Source organism: Scylla paramamosain, chromosome 14 (genome assembly GCF_035594125.1).
Source record: "Scylla paramamosain isolate STU-SP2022 chromosome 14, ASM3559412v1, whole genome shotgun sequence".
NCBI lineage: Eukaryota > Metazoa > Arthropoda > Malacostraca > Decapoda > Portunidae > Scylla > Scylla paramamosain.
Window position 1 is genome coordinate 14,194,923 of NC_087164.1, and position 20,000 is coordinate 14,214,922.

Below are 20,000 nucleotides of genomic sequence, written 5' to 3' on the forward strand. Positions count from 1 at the left end.
GAGTTCGTCGGTAGCGTGAGAGGAAGAGGAGGGTCGGTCGGTAGGGAAAGGTTGGGAAGGGAGGGATGGCGCTACGGGGTCTCCCTCACTCACTTGGCCTTGAGGTGCTCACGGCCACAGCAGCAGTTCCCCTTCCCCTCTTTGTACGAGTGCATGCTGCGAACTTTTACGACACAAGACTGCCAGAGTGTGCGTGCGTGTGTGTGTGTGTGTACCCGTTCATGTAAACTTGAATGTTACCTACCTTTTCTGTCTGTCTGTGAGTGTGTGTGTGTGTGGATGTGTGTGTAATTCATGTACTAGCTTCTCTCTCTCTCTCTCTCTCTCTCTCTCTCTCTCTCTCTCTCTCTCTCTCTCTCTCTCTCTCTCTCTCTCTCTCTCTCTCTCTCCTTGTGTGTGTGTGTGTGTGTGTGTTTGTGTGTGTGTGTGTGTGTGTGTGTGTGTGTGTGTGTGTGTGTGTGTGTGTGTGTGTGTGTGTGTGTGTGTGTGTGTGTGTGTGTGTGTGTGTGTGTTGTACTATCAACCAACTCGTAATGACCTACTTAAAGCTTACACACACACACACACACACACACACACACACACACACACACACACACACACACACACACACTGAGTAAGGCCTTTAAACCTGAAACAATAGCTCATTACATAAACAGGGAATTAACGAGAATATCACAAGACTCCTCCAGTGTTTCTATGCAAATGGCAAGCGAGTGATGAGGATCCCAAAACACACACACACTAAATCAACACGAGGAAGGAAGTAAGCGGGGAGAAACTGCACTATAACCAAACATATGTGCACCATTTCCCCCCCACTACTGAGAGAGCGTAGCTGAAAAAATAAATAAATAAATAAAGTGAAATAATGAGGGAGAATGTTTAAACAACTAGTATTTGAAGTTCATGTAACCATATCTCGAAAAAAATAGAGAAATACTAATGAATTGCTGCACTAAAAGTCATACTCGTACACTGCATCTGAAGTTAATAGGATTATAATATATAGTTAATCTTCAGTATTTTTATCTAAGGCTAAAAAGTTCTAGATGGAAGAAAAACCAGATCATGGAAATGTAATACTCATCGTTATGGAATGGAAAAAAAATCAGGTAACCACAGACAGACGGACATATATGAAGGTTTCTACCCAACATACTTGAAGCTATAACTAGCGTGTGCGTGATGATGTTTTGAATAGGTCATTAACTTAGCCATTCAGATTATTGGAGAAGTTAGCAATGGCAATAACTCCAGAACAGAGGGAAACAGTGTAATGGATAAGAGGATGTACCAAACTGAAGACAATAAAAAATAACCATAAAGAAACAATAAAGTAAAAATATAAATAGGAAGACATGTGGCTAGGAGAGAAAGTAACACATGAAAGGAAGGAATGACTGACTAATCACCAAGAAATAATAAAAGAAAGAAAAAAATTGGACATTTAGATGAAAGAGAAGGTAACAGAGGGAACGAAAGACTATTTAATCGCCCTGGAAGCAAAAAAGAAATACAGAGAAAAATGTAGCTTGAGGAGAAAGTAACAGATGAACGACCAAGCTACTGATTAACTGGACTCCCATGAGATAGTAGACAGAAAAAGAGAGCAGTTTCAGTAAATATTGTCACTCACGTCACAAAATTACATGGCTCGTAATGAAAGGACTGGGTGATAGAACGTAGACAAAAGGGGACAGGATTTTTTTTTTTTCTTTGAGAGGGATATGGGGAAGAGAAAAATTAAGATGGAGGTAAAGAGTAGAGGAGAGAACCACCACCACTAATAACGGTAGCTCATCACCATTTCAAAAGTATGGTTTTTCTTCAATGTATGACGTAATCTTTTAAAAATTGTGTTTAGATGGAAAGAGAATTACGTTTTATTTACAAGCAGTTTTAGGAGTCTGCGGAAGAGATTTTTTTTTTTTTTTTTTTTTGATGGCTTGAGTTGCCTGTCCCACAAAGTGTGCCTCGTGGGTGTTACGTTTTTAAAATGATAGTGGGATAATGAGGCGGCGCGTATCGATATCTTGGAATTACAGAGCTCAGGGCGAAGAGACTGGAGACTCTTTGTATCCAGTAAAAGGATTACTAGCAAAGTTAAGCATATGTATAGCATGATTAGCAATTCTAAAGGAAAAAATTAAACTCGATGAATTCCCTACACCATTGTAGAGCTAGACTAAAAAGCACGCACACACACACATACACACATGTATGTATGTATGTATGTATGTATGTAAACACCTAGTCTATTTACGTGCAGCGACAAAATTGCTTAATTGTTGTAATTAGCCGCGGCTAAAACATTCATTTTCTCATCTAGTTGCGTCAGTCGGCGGTGCCACCAAGACCCGGCACCTCATCTTTAAACCATTAGCTCGTCGCGAACAGTAGTCAGTCCTTCATTAGCGTTGCGATTTTTAGATGTTAATAATATTCGCTGTGTAAATCTTCATTATCTATATGAATTTTATGTGATATGGGTATAGTCTCCCACTTACTCGTACCTTTACACACACACACACACACACACACACACACACACACTACGACATGATTATCTGAATTCGCTAATCGCAAAGGTTTTTTTAGGTCGTAAAATATTGTTTCACGTTGTTTCATACTAACACTTTATTTTTATTGTTCAGGCTTTTCGCCAAGAGCAAACATTTACATTTTACATTTCAAATTTTCGTTATAAACAATAATTTTCTAGTCTTATTTTCAACTTTTTTTTTAATACAAAAGTTCAGTAAAGTTTGTCGAAATGTTTGCCGCACCTTATTGTAAATGTTTGCATACAGACCTGACTCCCAAATTTGTCTGGATGTCCGTTTGTCCGTATGTCTAGCTGTCTGGCTGGCTGACTGTTCGTTTGTATGTCTCTGTCTGACTGTTTCTCTATCTAATTGCCTGTGCCTGTCTCTCTGTGTCGGTTTGAGTGATCCCCTCCTCGCTCTCGCTTGTCCTCCCTCTTCACTCTCTTTCCATTCTTCCTTCTCACACTCTTTCAGCACTCAAGGCAGAATCATCCTCATCCTCAGTATTTAAACCATCCAGTGACTGTGATGGGGAGCCCTGGGAAAGTGGCTGATCTGTTTGTATGGTTATCGTATTGAGTGCGCAATTCCTCCCGGAGACTGAATAGTTTTGGGCTTCCTCCTTCCCATCAAAGGTGCCGGGGTTTTATAGCTGTCTCGTTCGCCTTTTTTTCCGATGGGTGACACCAAGGGAATACACTTAATTGGCACCATTCATAGTGGGTCTGGAAGGAGGCTGTTCTGTATTGATGTAACGTGCGAGTTGGAAAAAGATCAGTGGCTGGGGATCTTCGTAATCGGATTAGTTGAGTTTAACCAGCCGCTGATGTCTTGGTGCTTGCTAACTGAGAATGGCTTGCCTCTTGTGGTTTCCGTCATCGCAATTGATCGTTGGTTGTAGATATGCTTTTCTGGATGTACGTTATTGGTTTAGTTCAGTTTGCTAATAGAGGAAGGCTTACCTCTTATGGTTTCTCTCACAGCAATTGATCGTTGGTGTGGTATCCGTGTTACTGGATTATGTGAGTCTAACAACTGACCGCTGACTCGGAATCTACATTATTGGATTGCTATAGTCTAGCCGCTGATAACATGTGTTTGCTACCTGAGAAGCTGAGGGAATGTTTACTTTGAACGAAATGCTTATACTTTCTAAGGTTTTCTCGCTTGGAGCTTATGGAGCGTGAGATGTCAAGACTCATTAAAGAACAGTTAACTATACACTGTTTTCAATTTTTCTTCCCGTCATTAAAATATATAAGTTATATAATTGAATAAGTTTTCCCTTGCCTTTCTTTTGTAATCCTCGTTTTTCACATTTTCAGTGTAGGTATTCCCAAAAATTTCCCTTTTTTTCCTTTCTATTTAACATATAACGAATCAATACATTTTTTCCCTCAAATTTCTTAACTTTCACCTCCTGACCTGACACAGCAGATAAGTAACTCAGCGATAAACTCATCAGGTGGGCTTCCCTCGCTCGCCTAAGTGGTTCGCGGCAAGGTGGAGGAGGCTGTGAACTTGATCCGATTGTCGAGCGTGCGAGCCTCTGCCGGATGCCACTCAGTGAGAGAAGTAGCACTCCCCCATAATCCTTTAATCCTGTAAAGGCTCCATAACCTCACCTGTGGAATACTCGTTCTATCGTCCTTTTTTCTTAAGTGCTTCTGTGTCTGTTGTGTTCCTTTATTTGCTTTATTGCACATCGTTGGAAGAAAGAAACATGAATATATCTTTTTTATCATGTGTATATGTATGGAAGAGAGAGAGAGAGAGAGAGAGAGAGAGAGAGAGAGAGAGAGAGAGAGAGAGAGAGAGAGAGAGAGAGAGAGAGAGACAGCGATCAATTTGGTTCCAGTGTCTGTCGTAATGGAGATTGTGTTGGATTGTACTGGAACTCCTGACATGATATCCTAAGGTTAGCAAGAGGAAACTATACAGTCATGAATGCAAACGTGGTCCTAGCCAGTCTTCTTGTGTGCGTGTGTGTGTGTGTGTGTGTGTGTGTGTGTGTGTGTGTGTGTGTGTGTGTGTGTGTCTCCAAGGCAAGATTCTCCCCATGACTGATACATAAATAAGACTTTCCGCTGTGTCCTTACATCCACTACTGCGAAGGAATGACAAAAAAAAAGTATCAGATCGAATAACCTACAGTCGCAGCGTAGTCCACGGCCCTCTTCCGCCATCACGGGACAGGGAGCGTTCAGGATTTTTGTTTCTATCGCCGGTGTGCTGCCCCTTCTGGCTCCACAATAGCCCCTGCGAACCAGTGACTTTCAAAAGAGTGAGTGAGTGGTGCTTCGTCTCTTTTTGACGCTGTTGCTGTCATGGATGCCACCTCGCAGATGGGTAAAAAAAGAAAAAAAGAAAAAAAAAAAGCTGAGTGTCTATAGTTATTACTTTTATATTTGTTTTTATGGATGCTTTTCTTTTCATGGTAGCAAGAGTTAATTGGTTATAATCACCCAGATCTTGTTCATTCAAGGAGGCTGGAAATTTTAAGGGCATCCATGTGTGTGAAGCATTGCCTGAAGAAAAATGTGAAATTGTTATTTGAATATTGGTTCTAAAATAAGAAGGAAATACAGTAAAATCCCTCTCATCCGGCATTCGAGTATCCGGCAGCTTCAAGTATCCGGCACATTTTTCCCCGAGCCTTCAAATCAATAAAAAATTAATGTGTACTCATAAAATCGATTAAAATTCCCCCGCGAGGCATACTTTGTCCTCTCGCCACCAGAGCGCACTGCTTCGCGCCACCTGCGGCCCACTGCACTGTGTTTACTCAGTGACTCAGTCCCGCGTGTGCACTGTTTATCGCCTGACGCCTTCATCATGCCTAAAGTTGTAGAAAAGAGGAAGCGTGTTGTGCTTACACTTAAGCAGCTGATCAGATCAGGTGATGATTAAGATCAGCTGATCTTTGTTATGGTAAGATGCGTGAGTGTAGGTTGGTGATTGTGGACATAATTTCACTTCTATTCAAGTATCCGGCATGTCGGCGGTCCCGTTGATGCCGGATAAGAGGGATTTTACTGTAAGAAAGAAAAGTCCAAATATAAATGTGCTTCTTGTTGTTTGTCTGTTTGAGTGTGTGTGTGTGTGTGTGTGTGTGTGTGTGTGTGTGTGTGTGTGTGTGTGTGTGTGTGGTTGTACTTAAGCGAACTTATATAAATTAATTAAACATATCCCATCGTAAACAATAGACATCCTGCAATTTTCAAGTACAGTGTATTCCAGCCAGACACCATTGACAAATCTTCCTTATAAATCAGACCACTCCGCCTCCCAAAATCTCCGTAATTGTTTCCACACCAAGATTTAGTTGAGATCGATGTGAGGAGTGTTTGTGTCCTGCCCTGATTTGAGAGTTACTGGAGGAGAATACCCCGACTCCCTCCACTTGCACTAACCACGCCCCGTACCTCCCCCCCTGCCCCCATCTGTTCAGCTCGATACGTAAACAAATTAATATTTTACGTGGTTGTAATTTATTGCACAGGGCTTCAGGAATAAGTTTTACATAACCCAAGCATGCCTTCTTGTTTGTGTATTGTTATTTTTAAAATATTTTAGAGATTTTGTCATGTAAAAGTTTTTATGGATGGAATTTCTAGTTCTTTGTTATTCGAGTTGTCTTTTTTTATGGTGATGTTACGAAATGATATCTTATAAATACGATAACTTTATAATATTATACTTAACAAATAAGTACATAAGTAGTACATTCATACATACACTTATACACCTATATACATGCATACATGCGTACATACAAGTACGTGCATCAGCTAATACAAAATAACATGATACTATAGTGGTCATATTTTTGTGTCCAGTACAGATCACGTCCTCCAGATGGCGTGTATTACTACCTAACTACTTCCCGACCTGACTTCCTTCTCACCATCTAACGACTGGCTTAAAAATCATAATAGTATTTTCATATTACTGTTAAACAACTTTTTTTCTCAATCACGCCCAACTGCTTAGACTTATTTTACATTTATATCAGCAATAATTTTTCATAAGCAGTCTCTGTAGCTTAGGAAAGACAGAAATATTCTCTTCTCTTATGCTGTGTCTCTACGCAAACATTACGGTGTTCTGAGTATTAACAAAGGACAGCCTTAACAATAAAAGGATTAAGAACTCACAAACATACGGTGTTCTGAGTATTAACAAAGGACAGCCTTAACAATAAAAGGATTAAGAACTCACCTTGACGCTTGAAGATTACACGTCTCGTCAAGTGTGTGAGGCGCCAGTGTTAAGAAAAGAACCGGAGAGGCAGCAAAGATCTATGGCCGACCTTACTCTATCAGAGAGCCTCCATGTATACCAACATAAAACTAAACATATTTTTCCCTTTGGTGTGGTGAAATTCAAAGTAAACATTGTTGCTTTCACCTGCACGGCAGATCTGCGATATTTCAGTTGCGTAGTGTTTTCATATATTTCTAGCGTGTAATTTTATCGCAGAACAGAAGGCGGAAATACTTCAGGGATATTGGTAGTAACAGGTAAGTTCCACCAGGGGACAGCATGTGTTCTGCCACGCTGAGTCTCGGCGTGCATCAGTATTCATTGGCCTTTGATGTCGAGTACAAATGAACGCACAGTATTTTCCGACAAAATCTCAAAACTGATAGATGTCTGTCTCCTCGCTTTGGTGTAAAAATGGCGGAGAAGCGTTGCAGACTTTGTTGTAAATAATAGTAAGTGGAATAAGTTTATATCTGAATGGACAAAGAGTTATCCCTCGTGATTATATAGGTTTTTGTTTCGTTTCATGCACTCCACAATTCGTCACTTATTCTTTTACGATATCTTCAGAATGTGGAAGATGTAGAAGTTTTCATGATAAGAATTCTTAGTTCTCCACCATCCTTCCTCTTTAATTCACATCTTTCAACAGAAATACGTAAGCACTTCTTATAAAACCTTAAAGCTCGGGAATAAATCAATAAGTATTTGCATCTTGAACGACTTCTGACTTTTCGTACCCTTTGCCGTGTGTGTGTGTGTGTGTGTTTGTTTATCTGCTTATTTGCGAGTGTTGTATCTTCTATTTGCCAGTGTTCCAGTCCAGTCCAGTCCAATCTAGTCCATACCATTTCAATCGATTCAAGTCCATTTCAGTTCAGTCCATTCCAGTCCATTTCAATCGAGTCCATTTCCCAAATCAACCCAAAGACACCTTTCGGTCCGGCATCACTCGTGTATTATCTACACGCGCACACACACACACACACACACACACACACACACACACACACACACACACACACACACACACACACACACACACACACACACACACACCGTCTGTCGCAGCTCGGCCAGTATTCCCTCCATACATCCAGCCCACCCACCCGTTTTCCTTCTTATAGATTCCTTCATCAACCCGCCGGAGGACTGCCGTGGGAAGAATTACAGTTGCGGCATGTCCTGATGAAAAACATTAATCATGCACAAAGAAACAAAAACGGGGTTGCGCATTCCTCTTAGTGAAAGCCGTGTTGGCCGCTTGCCAGATGCTAAGGTCAGGAATACAGAACTGGAAGAGAGAGAGAGAGAGAGAGAGAGAGAGAGAGAGAGAGAGAGTGTGTGTTTATTTGGCATTACATACATCGTTTAAGTCTTTTTACATATACAAGTAATTGCTGCTCGGTCCATGAAGCAGCAGCTCTTATAAGATCAATGAAAAAATTAAAGTTAATGAGTTATCAACAAAAAAAAAAGGTTAAAGACACATGCCCTAATTGTTAGTACATAAAACCATATAAAATAGTAGAATAGTACATATAATACATTACAGAGAGAGAGAGAGAGAGAGAGAGAGAGAGAGAGAATGTGTGTGTGTGTGTGTGTGTGTGTCCGTCCTTCCCACAACTAAATTTCATATACAAATTATAATTGAATAATACAAAATATCAAATTAAACATTGCTTGTTGGTGTATCCTGCTCTCTCTCTCTCTCTCTCTCTCTCTCTCTCTCTCTCTCTCTCTCTCTCTCTCTCTCTCTCTCTCTCTCTCTCTCTCTCTCTCTCTCTCTCGTCTGATATATTAGCGTGCGTAGCAGTCTTCACTTTTATAATGCAAAATATTCAGTATAGTTATTTGTCTGGCATCATTAGCGGGTTTTTTAAATCTCATAGAATTTGCTGACAGAGAAATGCCTTTTTTTTTCTCCCCCGTTGATCCTTGTGTTTATACCTGCGTCCATCATTCCTTGGGCGGTGACAAGGTTGGTGGGGACTTAAAGTTTGTGGCCGAATCCAACTCATAATTCAGTAACGCAAAGGTGGATTCGAGTTTTCACCTTTATCTCTGTCACTGAATATACTTAGGTGCTCCCCACTCTCTCTCTCTCTCTCTCTCTCTCTCTCTCTCTCTCTCTCTCTCTCTCTCTCTCTCTCTCTCTCTCTCTCTCTCTCTCTCTCTCTCTCTCTCTCTCAAATGAATTATGACTAACTAGAACACTAATTTAGCCCTTTGAGAACGATGTTTGTGTGTGTGTGTGTGTGTGTGTGTGTGTGTGTATGTGTGTGTGTGTGTGTGTGTGTGTGTGTTTATTGAGCTGTATGTACCTTTATTATTCCTATCCGTCACACTAATCTGACCATGACCATTTCAAAACGTCTTTGTGTGTGTGTGTGTGTGTGTGTGTGTATCTTCTCTTTTTTTATTCCCTTCTGTCGCTCTGTTTGATGCAGAATATATGTAAGTAGCAAAAAATGTTCTCCTTAGTTCATTTTTTAAGGGAATTGCTTATGATATTTAAGTGATCTATGTGAAATTGTGGTATTCAAAGATAAAATCTTAACGAACTATTTTTTTTTCTGTTATAAAATTTAGAGTAATGAAAGCAAGTTATTTAAAATCAATTCATACGAACTTTTTTTTTTTCTCATAATCCTAATTTTCCTTATCATCACATTGTATTGCATTTTCATATATATTTTTTTTTCCATAAGCTTGAAAGAGATGAAAACAAGTTACCTTAAGTTATTATCTATTTTCTCATTAACTTTTTTCTCATAATATTCCAGTTTCTTTTTGAACTATTTCTAACTCTATGGTTCTATAAAATATGAAAGGAAAGTAATGAAAACAAGTGACCTGAAATCAATACATATTTTGCTGCCTTTTTTTTTTTACATTGACTCATTTACATTACTTACATTTATTTATTTATTTTATTATATTTTCATGGAGCACTTAGCGAAGGTTGCTCACGTACCCAGACATTAAAGTCGATTCTAGGGAGAGCTGTAAGAAAGGACACCTTCCAAGTACTGTAGCAATATTGAGCGGCAGTTAGCTTTCACATGAAGGGCCACATCAGAATAAATGGCTCGTCTTGGTGTGGATTGATGTCACTTATAGCACTAGAGTAAATGTTATTCCGGTAACCACTTAAAGTTCAAACGTAGCTATAAAAAGATGGTGGTGCACTCTGTGGTTGTTGATGTTGCCGATGATGATGCTTTTGTTGATGGTGATGATGATGATGTTATTGCTGTCGTTGTTTAAAGTACTTATGGTTCTGAGGTTTTGAATAGCATACAACTCGCTGTATTCAACTGTTATGGACATTTACAAGGCTTAAAAAGATGTCCTAAACTTTCTACGGTCTTGTCTGGCTTTGTTTCACTACCACTCTCATCATCACCACCACCGCCACCGTCATCACAACAGGATTAAGGTCTCCCTCAGCCTTCATCACTTATCTCGAAAACTTTTCATTTCACCTCTACATTTCCCACTCTGTCTGTCTTGCCTCCTTTAACCATGACAAGGCCTCCATTCTCTCACTCCATTATCTATTATCCGTTTGGTGTCTGAATTTCCTTTGTTCTCTGCTGTGTGCACTTCGCCGCAGTCCAGCAGTTGATAGGAAGGCGTGCATGTGTTGGCCACGTCCATTAAGTTCCAGCAACCATTTTTGGCGGTGGAGTAGCGAGTGTGGCCTGAGTGTGGCCTAAATTGTGGGTACGCTGAATTGCAGTGTCACTCAGAGTTAGTGCGAGTGGTACGAAATTTCCCTTCTTTCCAGCGAGGCGGCGGGTGACTGGGAGGTTCATTGGGTCCTCTTTTATATTGCGTAACTTTGGTGCCTTTACGTTTCTTTCCGTTGCTCCCGTTAAGTGTCGCCACAGCGGGTCAGCTTTCTCTTACGTGCTCGGTTCTTTTAGGCATTGCTCTTTCATATTCATTGCAAGCGTGACTTCTTTCATTCCATCAATAAAACTTCTTTTAGGTCTTCGTCTCTTGTTCCTGCTTGGTAGATCCATCTCCAGCATGCTCCTTTCCTCTTGACATAGGTAAACCACATCAGTCTCGCCTCTCTAACATACTCAATCTTCTGTGTTTCTCTTGTAACATCCATTATAAGCATGTTTACTCTCACTGCATCAATAGATTTTCTCTTGGTTCTTTCTCTCTTTTCTCCTGCTTGGTAGACCCATCTCCAGCATCCTTCTCTTCGCATACTCCTCGTCTTTCCTTTTAACATTTCCAAACCACCTCAGTCTCGCCTCTCTAGTTTTGACCCCGTACATATGTTGTGCCTCTGATGTTTTCTTCCTTCATACTTCTGCCCAGCCGAGTCACCCATAAAGAACTCTGGTGCTTTAGGGATTTATAATAAACCGAATCTTAGTGGAGATATTCTTGTTCTAAATCGACAGTAATAAAGCTGAACTAGACAGATGAGATGAGAAGTATTGCCGTGATGGACTGTAATAGGTGGACAGTCCATAATACTACAGAAATACAATTAGGATAAACCAAGTCTGAACGGAAGTACTTCTGTTCTAAAATCAGCAACTCACTGAACTACACAAATGCATAAGGACTTTAGTTGTGATGGACCAGAATAGCCGGGCAGTCCACATATTCCAGGAATCGAAAAGATCAAAGGTAATAGACAGAGAATTAAGTAGATCTGAATAGAGGTTGATGATGCGCGCGTGTGTCAAGGTGGCGGCAGGCAATCAAGAAAGAACTTGGTGTCAGTCACCATTTGCAATTGATGATGATTGAAGAAAAGAACTACTATTCATTCAAAAGATGGCGGTTTTTTTTTTTTTCCCGTTATATCCGTAATCGTATGAGAGAGAGAGAGAGAGAGAGAGAGAGAGAGAGAGAGAGAGAGAGAGAGAGAGAGAGAGAGAGAGAGAGAGAGAGAGAGAATCACACGGTATTACATAGGTTAAATGTCACGTTTTATTTCTTTTTATTTTTCAATCAGCGTTTCCTGTTAAGCATTTTGATTTATTTTTCTTACGCTTGACAACATTTTTCATTAAGCAGATACCCTGGTTATGAAACAGAGGAGAGCGCTGAGTGAGTGAGGCGATTACAAAACAAAACAAAAATAAAAACAAAGCAAGCAAATACAAAATACACAAACGAAAAAAAAAAATCATGTCGAAACTGCTCTTCCTCTCATGCAATTTTCATTTACCACACACACACACACACACACACACACACACAGTAGTAATTCGTTTCTTGGCTGTGCATTAAGTATCCTCGTACCCATAAACTTTGCGAGATCTGGTCGAGTCCTGTGTTGATTCTTCGACTTGATTTCTTGTCGACCCATACCATAATTAACACTTATACACATTGCGACGTCTAAGAAAAGCTAGGGTATAAATTTTCAGAGCCAAACTTATTCCGTCCCCAGTTATCAGCAAGTAGTAATTGGTGCTTTTCTTCAGGGGACAATGAGTAGGTGGGCTGGTAGGTTGGTGAGCGTCTCGACAGTGATAGACATGGATTCACGTGAGTAAGAAGCATCAGTGATAGGCAAGAATGTTGTTTGAATTTTAAAACAGTGGATAGTGCAGCTGTGTGAGTGAGGACGGTAGCATGACGTGGATATGTTAGGCGAAAGAGAGTGTTATGGGTGAAATACGTAGATGTGTGGGTGAAGGTGGTGGCGTGAAGTGGATGTGCTGAGTGGATGAGAGTGGTGTGGGTGATGTTTTTGTTTGGGTGAGGGTGCTAGCATTGTTTGGATGTACTGGGTGGATGATGAAGTAATGAATGGTATGGTTGAGGATGGTGGTAAGAAGATGGGTGACTTGGATGAATAACAGACTAGTATTGAGCGACGTGGGTGTGTGGAAGAGGTGGATGAGATGAATATGTTAGATGAACGATTAAAGAATAGTGAACTTTTTTTTTATGGATGAGGATGGTTGAAGGAGCTGGATGCGTTAGGTGGATGATTTAGTGAGTTGCCTACTGAATGGTGGAACGATGGATGAGGACAGTTGCAAGAGCTGGATGCTTCGAATGGATAATGGACGGAGCATTGAGTGGAATGTCTGTATGGATGAATACTATCAGACAGACTCATCAAACAGACTAGCAATGATTGGAGGTAGGACGCAAGTAGACGTGCTAAATAAACTAGCAGTAAATGGTGCGGTTATGCGCCTGAGTGAATGAGTGAGCAGGGACTAACACGAACACACAGGAGGAAGCAGGGAAGCATGGTGGTTGAATGACTGAGCGATAGGGAGGGAGAGGGCGATGGCGAGGGTGTGCCTTGTAGCATTGCAGGACAAGGGTGTGCTAACGAGGCGGCGTGCTGGGGAGGCCTACATGGACTTTGGAAGGGACGTGGATTTCCAGCAAGACCCTCGTGCATCTTTGATTCCTCGCGCTACCCTCGCCTCCGGGAAGGGTTCCTGGAGGACCCTTCCTGGAAGATGACCATCCGCAAAGCTTTGACGAGAAGGGACAGCTTCACTAAAGTTGGGACGGGGAGAGGGAGAGGGAGAGTGAGTGAGACAGAGAGCGAGCTTCAAGTGGAAACGGAAGGATATATCTAATACAGGGCAAGCAGAGAGGACCTTCATCTTGCCTCAGATGGGGAAGGAATCCATTAAAGTTTAGGGTGGAGAGGCAGGCCTTCATCGAGTCCTGGTTAGGGAGTGTAAGCTTCAAGAAGATGAGGGTGTGGAAGCTTTTATCTAGTCCAGGGGGAGAGGAAAAGCTTCATCTAGTCCAGGATGGGAAGAAAAAACATTGTCTAGTCCGAGTTAGGGAGAAAAAGCTATATCTATTCCAGAGAAGAGGAAAAGCTTACTTTAGCTCAGGAAGGTTAACGAAAGCTTCCTCTAATATAGGTTGGGAAAGAAAACTTTTTTTTATTCTTACATTCACTTTCAGGAAAACTATCATTGTCCTGATACTGTTTGTCGTTTCTCTTGTATTTATCCACGTTCCTTTCTTATGTGTACAAATTTCATGCCCTTTTAATTAAGCTTCTCTTTTCGACGTGCTTAAAAATCACCCCCAACACATCATTAAGGCTTTATGTCCATCACCCTGTACGTGAGCGCAAAACCAGACACCACACTCTCTCTCTCTCTCTCTCTCTCTCTCTCTCTCTCTCTCTCTCTCTCTCTCTCTCTCTCTCTCTCTCTCTCTCTCTTCAAATATTCCCTAAAACGTCCATTCCTTATTCTTTTCCTCACTCTCCTCCTTTCATCAGTTCCGAGACGCGAGACAGTCATCCATAACTAAGGAAAGAGAAACCACTCTACATACTTTACTTCCGGAAGACCAAAGTTCCCTCGCCGCTGTCGATCACGGGCAGGAGTTACTGTTGATCTAAGTGTGGGGGGTGGAAGCATACGCAGGCAGGAGAAGGGATGGAAAGGTGGGAGAGGGCTGGTAGAAGAGAGTGAGGTTAAAGTGGGGGTACTTCAGCTATTCTCGGGTCTCTCTCTCTCTCTCTCTCTCTCTCTCTCTCTCTCTCTCTCTCTCTCTCTCCACGTAAGTTCTCTTTTGAATTTGGAAAAAAGCTAAAGTCCATTGTACTCGGCATTTTTATTCTTAATTCTTTTTTTTTCTGCGAAGTGAGAAGGAAGAACATGTATCAAGTGACATTTAGGCTGAATCCTTCATTGAGTGACTCGAGGACAGACTGAAATCGTGGTGGATAATTTGTCCAACCCCGTAAACTTTTATTCTTGGCTTTTGGTTTTCGCAATTAACTCAGTTCACAAGGGTAGCAAGAGAGAGAGAGAGAGAGAGAGAGAGAGAGAGAGAGAGAGAGAGAGAGAGAGAGAGAGAGAGAGAGAGAGAGAGAGAGAGTCAGACAGACAGACAGAGCATAGTGGGGAGAGAAAGTACCTACATGGAATACCTTCAAAGCATTTTGCTCACATCCTCTTCCCTTGCTCAGTCTTCAGTTGTATAAAACTTTCCCCCTCCTTGCTGGACTGGCTCCGCCCTTCCCACGGCTTAGGCCAGCCCTCGCCTCACCCTCATCGTTCGCGATAAAAGGAAGACGAGACGAGGGCACCACCCGCCTGGCAGTGAATCGAGTTTATGGTAGTGGATGTCGAGGGTCCTCAAACACGGGCACCGGGACGCAGAACTGCAGCCCGCCAAGAAATACTGGGCGCCCCGCGTGAATAAGGTGGGAATTTACTTACATTTGCAACTCATGGCTGATTTTGACAGGCAGTTTAGAACAAAATATCAACAGCTGTGTATATAAAGCGTCCCCGGGAGGGAAGACTGGCGTGTGGAAGTGTTTTATCGCACGCAGGTGGATGAAGTGTTCGCATAACGCTTTTATTGGCGAGGGAAGACTGTCATGTCGCGTTACGCTCAACATGGCATATATGTCAGCGAAAGTCAAGCTGATTTACTCATGGCTGTGCGAAATGAAGTGTTAGCGACATAAGAGAAGAGATAAGTTCTTTTTCTGTAAAGTTATAAATAGATCGTGTTATCATGTCTTGTCGCAATCAGAATATTCAGTCATTATTTCAGAAATCAGCATGCACTTGCTCAATTAAAAGAAAACTGTAAAAATATCATTTCCGCACGATATGTTTTTGTCGGCAATGCATGACTGGCGAGCAGAAAATTCGATACCTGCACATTTCAGCGCGGTTATTTTATACTTACACGAGAGATGTTGGCTCGCACTTGATGACGGAGCGGTAAATAACGTAAAATGTTTTTTTCTTGTCACAGTGCCAAGCCCAAAATTCTCACTTAAAATTCAACATAGTCAAGAAATTCACAGTATTGACGCGAAAGATAACATGCTTCACCAAACACTCCCCGCGTCAAGTGCTGGTGTGAGTCAGAGGCAACAAAGCTATCGACGTGTTCCCTAAGTAATGCGAGGAAATGACGTGTACTGACCCCAACCCACCTCACCTCACCTCAAAAAAGAAATACTAAATAGTTCTTTTCCCTTGTGAGTGATGAAATCTAATCCTTGGTTCTGTCAGGTGAAAGCGTCAGTGTCATGCTTTTCGTTTCTGTTTTTTTTTTTTTTATTAGCGTTACTTTTTTTACATTGCTCTTTTCGTGCCAAGTTCCATTTCGCCGGCAGTCTGCGTGCATCCCGTGACCTTGGCCGCTGATCCAGGCAGGAAGAAGACAGTTTCAAGGACTGGCAAACCTTCCTTTAGTGTTTTTCTTTCTTTGTGTCTCTTTTATTGTAGGTAGTAGAACAACACCCTGTGAATCATGTGCTAAATTATTCACATTACTACTCTGCGGTTCACGGTAGTGGGGGAGGGTGGTGGAATGGAATTAAATTTCTCATTGTTCTTCCCCATATTTTAAGTTTTACGTTTTTTTTTTTTTTTCTATTTTGTATTCAAATTTGTATTCAAATTTCTCACATATATATTTGTTCCTTTCCATAATGTTGATATTTTTTCTAAATTACGTTTTATTTAGTTGGTTAATTAGTTAGTTGGTTGGATATATAGTTAATTAGTTTCTTGTTCATTTAATTTAATTTGTTGTCATTTTATTTATTTATCTATTTATTACGATTTCATTTATTTATCCTCCTTTTTTTTTTATGGTGTTGAATGTCGATGCACATTTCAGCTGTAAAAAAAAAAAAAAAAAGTTCTCCATCCATTTACATAATCAAACGCGTTCATTTATCCCTGCTCGGTGCTCCATGACTGTCTGTCCTCACTAATTGTGTTAATTTTTGCATCCCAGACATCAGACAGGATCCTCTCCAGTGCCAATACAACTACCGATTTTTTGCATCACCCTACTCCAGGTTCAGCGAAAAGAAGAAATGGCATCGTGGTCTGATCTGCGAAAAAAAAATATATATATATAATTGTAAAAAATACACATAAGCTAATTACCTCTATTTGATCCTTCTTTATCAGAGAATCACTTTCAATTTACTGACAGCATTTTTGCATTGCCTTCGGTAATTCATCTCTGGATCGTAAAGGCAGCATTAGTATAAGTAATTCTCAGAAAATAGGTCAGCAAGGCAGTACTAAATCCATCGTTTTCTACTTCAGGTTTGGTGACTGGTAGAGAGGTGGTGGTGAGAGGCAGAGATGTGGCAATGACCTTCAGGTGTTAAGGGAGGAAGAGGAAGACGGGAAGGAGTAGGATGTTGTTAGACTGTTAGCGAGAGAGAGAGAGAGAGAGAGAGAGAGAGAGAGAGAGAGAGAGAGAGAGAGAGAGAGAGAGAGAGAGAGAGAGAAATGTTTTGCGTGTGTATGTACGTGCATATCGCCAAGTATTATATATTAACATCACATAAACAAACAAGACGCAAAACTCATTGGCAAAGTCAATTAAAACTAAGGCGCAAACAAACCTTTTTCGTTTATATTAGAAGACCTCATCAGGGCGGCTGTTTCATTAACTTTGGACTGCGAGTTTTGCATCATGTATATATGGATACGTGCATGCGTTTGGCAGCTTTGTGTTTGAACTGCGGGAGATTGAAAAGTTTGCATGCTGAACTTGGCACAGATTGGCTCACCGCTGTCACTGGAGGAAAAGATTGGGACGGGCCTTTGTTCTGAGGTGGACCTGTTATGGTTGAGAGGGACAGAGAGACGGAGAGAGAAAGACTGAGTGGGGGGAGATGAGAAAGGGAAAACAAAAAGACATACAGACAGGCAGATAGAAACAAAGAGACAGAGAGAAACAGACAGTTAAACATACATACTGACAGACAGAAAGAGACAAACAGTCAGATGAACATGCATACATACTGAAAGACACACAAACAGAGAGAGAGACAGAGAAAAACAGGGGGAAAGATAGACAAATAGACAGAGAGAAAGAGGAAGCAGAAAGAAAATAAGTAAATCTCTGAAATGCTAGAGGAAACAAGACCACACACACACACACACACACACACACACACACACACACACTCACCAATACATAACCCCCTACCAAACCAGCAGCAATCCCACTCTTCACTTTCTCTCTTCTAAAATAGAATAAATGTCTTCTTAGCGTAAATTTACTTTGGTTTTAGAGCGTCATTCCAATTTTTCACGGCCACTTCCCTCAGCCAACGCGATGCCTTTTCCCTTTACCGCCAGCCAGACATATGCCCTTCGTTGGACTTACCTTCCTTAAAACACCAGAGAACAAAAAAGTACCATCATAACCAATCATAAAAAGCCCAAGATCCCACCATTACCACCATTATAATTACCCACATGCATCATCCTACCATTACCATTACCAGGAGTATCTTCCCCAGTAACTCCATTTCCTATTAAGCGATAACGCAGACACGAGAGCGTGCGCTAATCCTTCAAGGTTCAATGTGATTAATCAGATCACGAAGCGGCTATTACATGGCGATGGGGTAGTAGTATGAAACGCAAATAGCTACGATACGTGACAAATAATACGTTTTATGCTTTTTATGCCTTCTACTATAATAGCATAATAGCGGTTTGTTTTCACTACAGATTCTCTTTCCGTGTGTTTCTGTGTGTGTGTGTGTGTGTGTGTGTGTGTGTGTGTGTGTGTGTGTGTGTGTGTGTGTGTGTGTGTTGCAATAGCATCGTAAACCCTTGATGCACTAGTCGAGACTAGTCTTATGGAGCAGAGTTCACCGCGCCTTTTGAAGATTACAGATCTATCTTTGATGTGTGTGTAGGGGGAAAGAGAGGGAGAGAAGTCGCATGTGTGTGTGTGTGTGTGTGTGTGTGTGTGTGTGTGTGTGTGTGTGTGTGTGTGTGTGTGTGTGTGTGTGTGTATGTGGATGGATGAAGTGGGTGGGTGTGTAGTTGGTTTGAGGTGAGTGGATGGATAGGTTTGTGTGTGTAGGTGGATGGATGTGTGCGCGCGCGTGTGTGTAAGCGGATGGAGTATGTAGGTGAGGATGTTTGTGGGTTGCTGTAGGTGTAGGTAGGTGAGAGAGAGAGAGAGAGAGAGAGAGAGAGAGAGAGAGAGAGAGAGAGAGAGGTTGTTGTGGGTATTCTGATATATATATATATATATATATATATATATATATATATATATATATATATATATATATATATATATATATATATATATATATATATATCAGTAACCAAACTCTAGTGGAAGCAATAATATTACCAAGAATTTTCAGGAGTTATAAGAAACCGTGATCTTTCACTCGTCCTCTACCTAGTACCAGAGAAGACATGATACCTGCGAAATTCACTCAATTCTACTGCTAAAAAAATGCATCTTGGTGGAAGGTTCTGCATTATCTGCGAGCTTGCAAGGACCGGGCGTTTAGTCTCCTCCCAGGCGTCCATTCCTAGGACATGCACGCCACAGGACTCCCAGGTGTTGGTGTTCCATCCCTACCACTGCCGGTCGCACTGTTCCCCTGCGAGGTCCATAATGCGTCGCTCACCTGTTTACCACACCAGCCCTGCCTGCACCACAGCAGGGGCCACACACCATAACTCACTACAAAACAAACACCTCCAGACAGTCTTACTAGGTTTGAATTTTAAGAAAACATGAAAAGGATATTTACCTCGAATGGTAATTTTCCTTATCAGCAGGTGAGGTGTTTTCCGTGTACTTGCACGCACGTATGTACTTCAACACTGCACTATTCGTAGTTTGATCTGGTAACTATAATGCCAGGTTCACATTTGCAATATTTATATCAGTTGCAATCGGTTAGGTAATGATAGTGAGACTTCATGCTTTAGCAAAGGCTCCTTCAGCGTAAAGTGCTGGAGTCACTGTATCACGGGAACCACCAACACAGCCCAACACTGGACAACTCTTGCCGCACACTGGCCTCCGACATAGTGTGACCCGCTGAGCCACCAGCGCTGCCGGCCCCCGCACCAGGCTGTCGTACTGTCAGGTGCACCCTTGCTCCAGACGTAAAAAAATTTCAACGTAGCTTATTCTTATAGTGCCATATACTTTTACGGTGCCATCCGCCTTGTGGTGAGCCATCCGTCTTTCGCAATGACAGGAAGGTGACGATTCCCACAAAGAAATACTTGACACGTTTTCAATTACTACCATTCTTCCATCACCACCTCCTCCTCCTCCGTTCTCCTCATCTTCCTCCTCCTCTTGATACTATTATTGCGGCTACTACTTATATTCCTACAACTATAACTGCTACCATCACAACCACCACCGCTCCATTAT

General features: G+C 41.5%; 1 protein-coding gene across 1 annotated transcript in view; it reads right to left on the minus strand.

Annotated features, from left to right (window-relative positions):
* The window catches only part of LOC135106909 (hemicentin-2-like), a 48,757-nt gene extending 28,990 nt beyond the window's left edge, over window positions 1–19,767 (minus strand). The window contains 1 exon segment of the mRNA XM_064016333.1: window positions 19,363–19,767. The gene's annotated coding sequence lies outside the window, so the exon portion shown is untranslated.
* Window positions 19,768–20,000: the final 233 nt, after the last annotated feature.